The sequence below is a fragment of the Pinus tabuliformis genome, chromosome 1_2 (assembly GCF_031772625.1).
Source record: "Pinus tabuliformis cultivar Carrire ecotype Pingquan chromosome 1_2, CPIR1, whole genome shotgun sequence".
Classification (NCBI taxonomy): Eukaryota; Viridiplantae; Streptophyta; class Pinopsida; order Pinales; family Pinaceae; genus Pinus; species Pinus tabuliformis.
In genome coordinates this window covers 522,397,207-522,406,847 of record NC_142298.1, presented here as the reverse complement: position 1 = coordinate 522,406,847, position 9,641 = coordinate 522,397,207, and positions in this window count along the sequence as shown.

Sequence of the window (9,641 nt, the reverse complement as noted above, 5' to 3'; positions counted from 1 at the left end):
ATCTTTGGTTTCCGTGGGATTTAGTCCGAATAAAATCTCCACTGTGTAATTACTTTTGTATAAGAGCATATGTCCTAGACTCCGGCCATCTTTTCACTTCAGAGATGTCATGATTCGGTCCCCATATGGCTTAGCCTCCAAGGGACGAGATAACAAGTGGTTGTCCCCACTTGCCCGAATCTTAAGAACTATTCATTACTTTTTTGTACAAAGTTCTTTCGTGATAGACATCTTGCATGATGTTCTAGCGAAAGTTTGATTCTTTTGGTTTCAAGTTCCCGGTAAAATATTTCACCGGATGACCTGCTAGGATATTATAAATACTAGCATTGTAAGCTCATTAGGGGCATTAGAGTCTTGAGAGTTTTGAGAGAATCTGAGTAGTATTATAGTCTGAGTGAAGTCTCCCTGCTCTGCATCTGCGAGAAGTTTTCTCGATCTGCTTGCACCACGGAGTTTAACTCTATAGTCTGTATTGTGAGTTTGAGTTCTTTGAGTTTTAGACGAGACGAGATCTCCCTGCTCTGCATCTACAAGAAGTTTTCTCGATCTGCTTGCATCACGGAGCGCTAGTCTCATATCTGGATTTTGTATTCCGGGGCTCCGAAGTGCGATTTTTTTCCCTTCGCGCCAAAAAGTGCTGATGACGTCAGCATGATGTGACATTATACGACGGGTGACGTCAGCATGACGACATGGCGGGATGACGTTAGCATGACATCATCATGTATGGACGATGATGTGGTAGGTACGGTGGCAGGGACACGCGGTAGTGACGTGGCAGAAGGCCACGCAGGCAGGTGACGCGACATGTGACTGGGCAAGGGGTGACTCAGCAGGTGACGTAGGGTGTGACGTGGGCATGTGACGTCACTGGGCAGGGCGGTAAGCGGTATGTGGCGCACTGCTTATGGGAAAAGGTGGTTTCGGGGGAAGGGGCTCCGCCACGCCCCAGAGCCTGACGCATGGCGGGAGTACGGCGGCAAAACCGCCGAACTCCCGGACGCTAAAGGCCGGGCGTGTTGCATATAGGAAAGCTCGCCAGCCGTTGATCTGTGGGGCGGGCGATCCAATGGTTGGCGGCGATCGCGAGGTAACGGCGGGTTAGCGGGTGGGAATATTCGCAGGAATATTCCAAATTTAATATATGCGCGCGGTGGGTTAAAAACTATAGGAAAAGGGTTTATGTGGGTTTTACAGGCGCGGGCTTAATACTTATGCACAGAAACTTTGGGTTAGGGGCGGAATATGGTTTTTTTACAGCGTTAGGGTGAAATTTTACAAGGGGAAAGGTGAAAACATGGGTTTTTTGGGGGTTTTTAGGGTTAAGGGAGAGGTTACTAGCTGACCAGATGTCAACTAGTTCCTTAATGACTCGGATGGGCTAAAAACAGCCCCAGATGGACTGTGATTTCCCGGACTTATAGAGAATATGGCTATATTGCCAGGGAGGGGTATTTACATAGGGGAGTTTATATACATGATTTTAATAGGGGAAGGGAAAAACTGATAGGGAGTTATATAATAAAGTTAAAAGTTAATATGGAGATGAAAAGAGGGCGCTAAGGTGTGAGACCTTATGCCATTTTGGGGAAAAGAAGGCTCATAGATGATGAGTGAGCAGTCCTTGAGTGAAGGAGATCCTCACCAAGGCAAATGTCATGGAAATGATGAAACTGAGAGGGACAAGTAAATCTTGACCTCATGGGGATGTTAGTAAGTGACCTGGGGGATGAGAAGAAAGGGGAGGTTAGTGAATCTCCAACCTGAGTACCTTCATGAAACTGCAAAACTGCCTGATAACTGTGATCTGAAAAGATAAGACATTGTGAGATACAAAATTGATCACTAGTCATTACTCTGCCACTGAACAGCTACCTACCCAGCCTACTGTCCTAACATTTTTTCTTCTTTTTGTTTTGGGTGCACTTAGACTTGCAGACCCAGATTCACAATTTTTCTTTTGAATTTTCCTATATAGATCTGCACTTATTTCTTCCAGGGCCCAGATTAAACAGTTGGGTCCCTTTGATTCTCTACATATCTACAAATCTGCCAAGATTAGACTGTTTGGACAGATGTCATTCTCTATATTCTAAAACAAGAAATTGAAACCTAGGGAGGCCAAGATTAGACTGTCTGGACCTCCCTTTAAGAAATTCTTCAAAACTGGAACAACTCATCAAAATTGGAAACAGCAGTGGCATTTGAATTGGCACACTTTATTACTTCTTCTCTGGTTTTCTTCTCTGGAAATATGGAACCTTGCTGCAAGAAAGATGACATATTTGGCATGTAAAAATGTCAATCACGAAAAATGAAACCTGTTGCAACAGGAAGCTAACATTGGCTCCACTTGGGGATGGCTTTTCCTTGTGAAAAGTCAAGAACAACAGGTCAGACTACCTTGATCTCTGTTGTCACCGTAAACTGAAAAACTTCTTTGCTTTGGCTGTTAGAAATATGAAACTCTGTGACAAAAAAACCTTCTCCTCAAGTGAATCTTTGTGAACTGCTCAGCAACGCCTGCTTTCTTCTGCGTGCTGGATTATTATGTACAATGTTGCCTGAGAATATATCTTTGAAAACATGGATTGCAAATTGATGTACTTCCTTCAGCATTGGTCTGAAACAATTTGCTGAAATTTTTCCTCTTCTGTTAACCCTTTCTTGCCTGAAAATCGCAAGTGCAAAACAGCTTCTCTTTGACCCGAATTGTTGTTATGCCATTGTTACTCTTGCTGCCTTGCTGAGATTGATACAGAGATAGGACTTGAAAAACTGGACAATCAGCACCGGCTGTGCCTCCATGAATTTACTGTTGTTCCTTCAATAATCGGCCTACTTATCAAAAGGAATTAAAAACAGTGCTCATATATACACAATATAACTGTACAAAGATATTTACAGAACTTGCATTGTTTCAACAACAAGGATCGTGATAATGTTTCAACATCCTGCCATTCACAGGGCCTTCTTCAACAGTGTTGTCCTCCATAGATTTGAGAAAATAGGTGTTGTTTCTTTGAACAGCAGAAATAATAAATGGGCCTTTCCATAGGAAATCAAACTTTGCATGCTTGCCCTTGTCTTCTCTTCTTGAGTCCCACTTCAAAACTTTGTCACCAATACTGAAATTTTCAACTTTAGCCCTCTTATCAAACATCTTTTTGAGCTTTTCTTGCAAAATTTGTGCTCTGTCATAGACTTGTTCTCTGGTTTGCTGAAGATGAATTGTCTGATTAATTCTTCTTTGAATGTCATTTGGTTCAGCCTGAATTTCCTGTAACAGCTTGATGGTGGGAATGCCCAAGGATGAAGGAAATCTAGCCTCCATGCCATATACCGGCTCATAAGGGCTCATTCCAATTGATCTTTTACTTGATATTATGTCTGCCCATAGGGCGTTCACCAGCTTTTTGTGCCAGTTCCTCTTGTTTTCTTCTAGCACCTTTTTTATGATGTTGATGAGGCTCTTGTTAGTTGATTCGGCCAATCCATTGCCTTGAGGGTAATATGTTGTAGAGTGGCCCAGGGTGATATGAAATCTGTGGCAAAAATTAATCATCTTTTTGGATTTGAAAGCAGCGGCATTATCAGTGATGATTTTCTCAGGGCAGCCAAATCTAGAAAGGATGTTGCACTCGAGGAATTGGATAATAATGGTATCATTGGCTTGTCTACAGGGAATGGCTTCAACCCACTTGGTGAAATAATCGGTGGTTGTTAGGATCCATTTATGCTGGCCTGAGGAAGATGGATGAATTTCTCCAATGAAGTCAAGACCCCATTGTTGAAAAGGTTTTTCAGTGGAGATTGGTTTAAGGGGCAGGGGCAACAACTTTCTCTTGCCTTCAAAGATTTGGCACTTGTGGCACGACATGGAAAACTTTTTAACATCTGCAAAAAGAGTGGGCCAGTAGAAACCAGCCCTCAAGATTTTATCTGCTGTGGACTTCCAGTAGAGATGTCCTCCACAATCACCTGCATGGAATTCTTTCATGACCTTGTTAGTTTCATTCATGGTTAAACAATTTAACAATGTACCTTCATGATTTCTCCAAAATAGTGCACCATCAATAACACAAAATTTCAAAGCCTTCATTTTCAAAAATCTTTTCTTTGTTCTGGACAATCCTGGGGGAGCACACAGGTTTAACAATACATAGCAAATATCAGTGTACCAGGGGCATTGCAGAAATATTTCACTGATCTGTGGAGTCCCCAGCTCCGGTTCATTGTCCAGCTGGTTTATGTCTAAGACCTGAAAGTTTGTTTCGGACATGAGTTTGGCTAAACCTTGTCCCTTTATCAGCTTGGTTGGTTTTATTTCAATGTCATATTCAAGGATGCTTGCAATCCATTTGCCTCTTTTGCCTTCTAATCCGTCTTGAGTCAATATGTCTTTTACAGCAACGTGTGGGACGTAGGCAACCACGTGTGAATACAGTATGTACACTCTAAAATCCTTGATGGCCTTGACAAGCGCGTAGGCCTGTTTTTCCATTATAGGGTACTTCAATGGGGCGTCTCTTAAGGCTCGGCTGAAAAAAGAAATTGGCTTTTCAAGTCCCTGCTCGTCTTTCTGCAGCAGGACAGCAGCTATTGTATGCTCGGATGCAAACGAAAATATGATAAAATCTTTATCGAACTGTGGACTAGTTAGGACAGGGGTTTGAGATAAGGCAGACTTGATACTCTCAAATGCTTGCTTAGCTTCCAGGGACCATCTTACCTTGGCATCCTTCTTTAACATATTGATTAACAGTCTTATTGATTCAGCTAGATTTGGAATGAATCTCCTCAAGAAGTTGATTTTCCCAAGGAATGCTTGTAACTCTTTTATGTTTCTGGGGTATGGAATTTGGAGGATGGCTTGTATTCTCTCAGGATCAATTCTGATCCCATCCTTTGATATGATGTGGCCAAGTAATTTTCCTTCTTCAAGGCCAAATAAGGACTTCTTAGGATTCAAGGAAATTCCATATTTTCTGCATGTCATGAAAATTTGTCTGAGATGCTTGAGGTGTTCCTCATCAGATTTGGAAAATGGGGTTAAATCATCAAGGTACACAACCAGGAAGTCATGTATTTCTTTGGCGAAAGCAATATCCATTGCTCGTTGAAAAGTAGCACCAGCGTTTTTAAGTCCAAATGGCATCTTTACATACTTAAATGTTCCCCAGGGTGTGGTAAAAGTTGTTTTGTCTTGGTCATCTGGGTGAACAAGTATTTGGTTGAAACCTGAAAATCCATCTAGTAAAGAGATTCTAGATGATCCCACTACTCTCTGCAATATGTGGTCCATTTTGGGCAAAGGGTAGTGGTCTTTTAAGGAGACTTGGTTTAAATTTCTGAGGTCTACACAAAGTCTGATTTCACCTGTCTTTTTCCTTGTAGGAACCAGATTGGACACCCACTCAGAGAATCTGATAGGTGCTATAATGCCTGCTTCCCACATCCTTTTTACTTCTTTTTCAATCGGGGGAAGCAGCACAGGGTTGATTCTTCTCAATTTCTGTTTGAAAGGCTTCTGGTTGGGCTTTAGGGGAATGGTGTGCTGGATCACTGATGTATCATAGGATTTTAAATCCTCATAGCTCCAAGCAAATACATCTTGAAATTCTTTGAATAAGTCAATGTACTTGGGCTTTTGATCGGGTGGCAGATTTTTGGACAGTTTGATCATTTTTGGGTTCTCGACTGTCCCTATGTTGTGCTCTTCTATTTCCGTGTTTATTGGTTGCAGTTTTGGTTTTCTGGGAACGTCATTAGAGTCAAACATGTCTTCTAAAGGGGTGAGGCCAGCGGGCAAAAAATTATCTTTCAAGTCAATGACCTCTGCCTCTGTTTTGTCTATTTCTTCTGCCTGTGTTTGTTTCAGCTGTTCAATGTTTTCATTGTCAAAAATGGTTGGCTTCAGGATTTGCTTGGCTGTTGCAGCATCTAGAGCTTGCTGACTTTCATTTCTCTGCTGTTCAGAATCTGTCATGGCATCCGTGTCAATGTGAATATTTGAAAATTCGTGCGCAAGGGTAAGGAAATTATTAATCTGGGCATCATTCTCGAATACTTGCCAATCTCTGACATTATTTGGGATGGTGGGCCTATGTTTTATTTCGGCTGTGAAGCGATGATTCGGGTCAAAAGGAAGCTTGCATGTACTTGCAAAGGTGGCTAGGCTGTGAGCATGAATGTTGTGATTTCTGGAAATCTTGTCAAGCTTGAATTCAGTGAATGACTGGAGTATGTCAGTAGCAGCTGTTCTGTAGGCTCTCATTCTATTGTCATTGGTAACAAAATTACCTTTCATCTGTTGTATAACTAGATCAGAGTCACCTAGGATAGATATTTTAACAGCTCCTAGAGTTTTTAACAGTTTAAGGCCTAAAAGCAGAGCCTCATACTCTGCCATGTTATTTGTGCATTTAAAGTTCAGTCTGTAGGCATGTCCTTCTGCATGGTTATTGTGTGTGTTATGAATCCAGACACCTGCCCCTGCTCCTAACTTGTTAACAGAGCCATCAAACTCTAAGAACCATGTGATTTCTTGCTTGTTGACAATGCTAGGAGTGTTATCCGAATCAGGGTTGGGCAGATTTAAACTTTCTGTTTGGGCAGGTTCTTGTAACATGTTGGTTGCATTTACTGTTTTGACAATTTCTCTATTATGGGTAACCATTTCTTCACTGATGTGCACTTGTTGTTCTAGAGCCAAATGCTCCTTATTGGTGGGCAGATTTGAATCATCATTGAATAAAATGAAAGAATCCATATCGGAATGAATTGAATAAATGGGAAAATTTTCAGGCTTGCTTTCACTACTCACTACATATTTCATCAACGTTTCTCTGTACAATCTCTTTGGTTGCCCAAAGACTGAAATGGTAGCATAGGAAAGGTCTAGTTGAAGGGATCCTTGGAGCTTTGCTCCCCATGATCTCGACAGGAGCATACCGTATTTTGGAGGAATGTCAGCGACTACTACATCCATGAGGATGGTTTTGTTCGGATATTGGACTAAGGAAACACACAGGTCTTTGATGAGACCTAGACATTTCACTTGACTTGAGTCAAATGAGTATAAATCTTTGTAAGGCCTTGTGATGTCGAGATTCAGTTTTTCCATCACTGCTTTGGGCATAAGATTGTGTGATGCCCCTGAGTCAAACATAGCGTTGTGCAAAACTTTGTCATGTATATGCAGACTGACATAAAAGGGTGGGACAGGTCCGTGGGTAGATTTTCCATTAACTTCTGGTCCAAACAATAGCTCAGGGGAATCATCCAAAACATTTACATCATCTTTGTTTTCTGTAATTTGAAGTGACCTTTGAATTTGTTGCCTATACACATCGTGTTTAGCCAATTCTGAAAGAGGAATGGCTATCTTGAGTTTTCCGATCTCTGTTTCTAAACTAAAAGGCTTCTCTAATGGAGTCTTGGTGTTGATAACAATAGTTTTTTCCTTTTCACCTGAAATATCAGTGGCTTTTTCTTGTTTATCAATGCTATGGGAAGTATTTGCTTGCGGTTTTGCAACTTCAGGAGTATTTTTCAGGACGCTGTTTAAGTTTTTTTTTTAGAAAGGAGGTGGCAGAGGCTGATCCTTGGAAGGCTGCATGTCTGTTATGTCCTCTACTGTCACTTGATTTGGGTCTGAGGCAGTTATATCAGCCGGTTCTGTTATGACAGCTTTGTTTTTAATCTTGTTGGGCTGTTTACTTTCCTTTGTCTTGCTGGGCTCAGAGATGTCAATGGTCCTAGTTCTGAGCTTATACTGTTTGTGTACTTCATACACAGCAGTATCATAACCCTGCTTGAAATCAAAAGATTCACCAGTTTTAGTCTGAAATTGACTGCAATCATGTTCGTTTTGGTCTTCTTGTGTCAGGAAAGTTTGATGCTCACCCTTTAGGTCCATTAAATTCATGTGATCGTCTTCTATGGGTTGACTAGAAGTAGATCCTTCTACATAGTTATCTTGAAAAGGGGGTCTTATGTCCTGGTCTTGGTTAGACCTGCCAGCATTTATGTTCTGTGTTTTTCTAAAATTCGGATTCCTTATAATGTTAGACTGCTGTCCTTCCCATGATGCTTTTCTCTCAACATTTTCTACTCTTTCTCCTAGTCTTTGCAGGCCATTGATGATAGCATCAAGCTTCTGGTCAAAGGCTGAGGGTTCTTCCTTAAAAGTGGTTCTCTTTTCCATTCTCGCTCTGTTTCTTTTGGCAATTAAGTTGGCTTCTACCGTGACAGCAACCTTTTGCGCGTCTTCAAGAGTTGCAGGAGCTCTTTCTTTTAACTGATATGCCATATCAGGGTCAAAACCATCGGGAAATTTGTACAAGGCAAGGTCAGGTGGAGGTCTTAAGTTCTGCGGTATCGCGTTATATACATTGTTGAATCTTGCACAGTACTCCAAAACGGTCTCTTGAGGACCTCGTTTGATTGTATCATATTCAGCTAATATGTGCAAGGGATCTTTCTTTTTCTCCCATCTGTTAGTAAAGGATAGGTAAAGCTCATCAGGAGTGGTTATGGAATTTGCAGCAAGTGATCTGAACCAAGTTCTTACATCACCTGTTAGACTCTGAACGAAAATTCTCATTCTTACACTATCATCGTCTATTTCATAGTTTTCAAAATAGTCTTGCATCTTTTTGGCATGCTGAATAGCTGTGAAAGGGCCAGTGGAATCAAAATATGTGATTTTGGATTGGTAATCTTGAGGTAAAGCTGCAGCGTTAGCAGGTAATTGCAGGGGTGCATATCTATTAGCCATATTGGTGGGGATAACAGGAACAACAGGGATTACAGGGACAACAGGAACGACTGGTACAACAGGGGTAATAGGAACGGTAGAAACAACAGTAGTGGTAATGGGAATATGTGCAGTGAATGAAGGTGTGAAGGGAGGGCTTTGAGATGTAGATGATGAACTAGGGGAAGCAGGAGTAGACCGGAATAAAACTTTGACAGGAGTTGGAACAGAGCTAGGATAAGCTGTTTCATGACTCAAATCAGCAAAATTTTCCTGTCTTTGTTGCTTCCTAAGGTTTTTAGGGATTATGTTAGGGTTTTCAAAAACAGCTGGAGGATCTGGGTCTGGGTTTGACCTTGTATATCGTGGATTTTTCTTGGGAGCCAGCTTCCGAACTTGTCTTTTGGGTATATTTTTTTGGAATATTTTTTGTATTTACAAGGGCCAGATAAGATTTTGGAATGGCTGTATATATCTTAAAACTAGCATGAAGATTGACTGAAGCAGCTTTTATCTAAACCTGTTAATGTAAAACAAAAACAGTTTCAAAGGCTTCCTGGCTGACATTCAGGCTTCATCTGTAGTTTTAGGAAATATACAGCAATTAGAAAATCAATTTCTACAAGGGATTTTTTTAACCTTCTTCGTGAAACTTTGTAAAATTAACTGAGGAAGTTCCCCAGTGGAGTCGCCATTATGTTATCACTCAGGTTGTCCCTGAAGGTTAAGAAAGGGATACGGCCGAGGTAACCACAAACCAACTTTGGACTACAGGTTCTAGCCAACCTGCAATCAGAGAGGGCTCTCTCTTTTAGATTTAGCTTTGTTTGAAAGGATTTTAGGCTAGGTCTTGGGTCCATAGGGTTTTTGTTTTGAT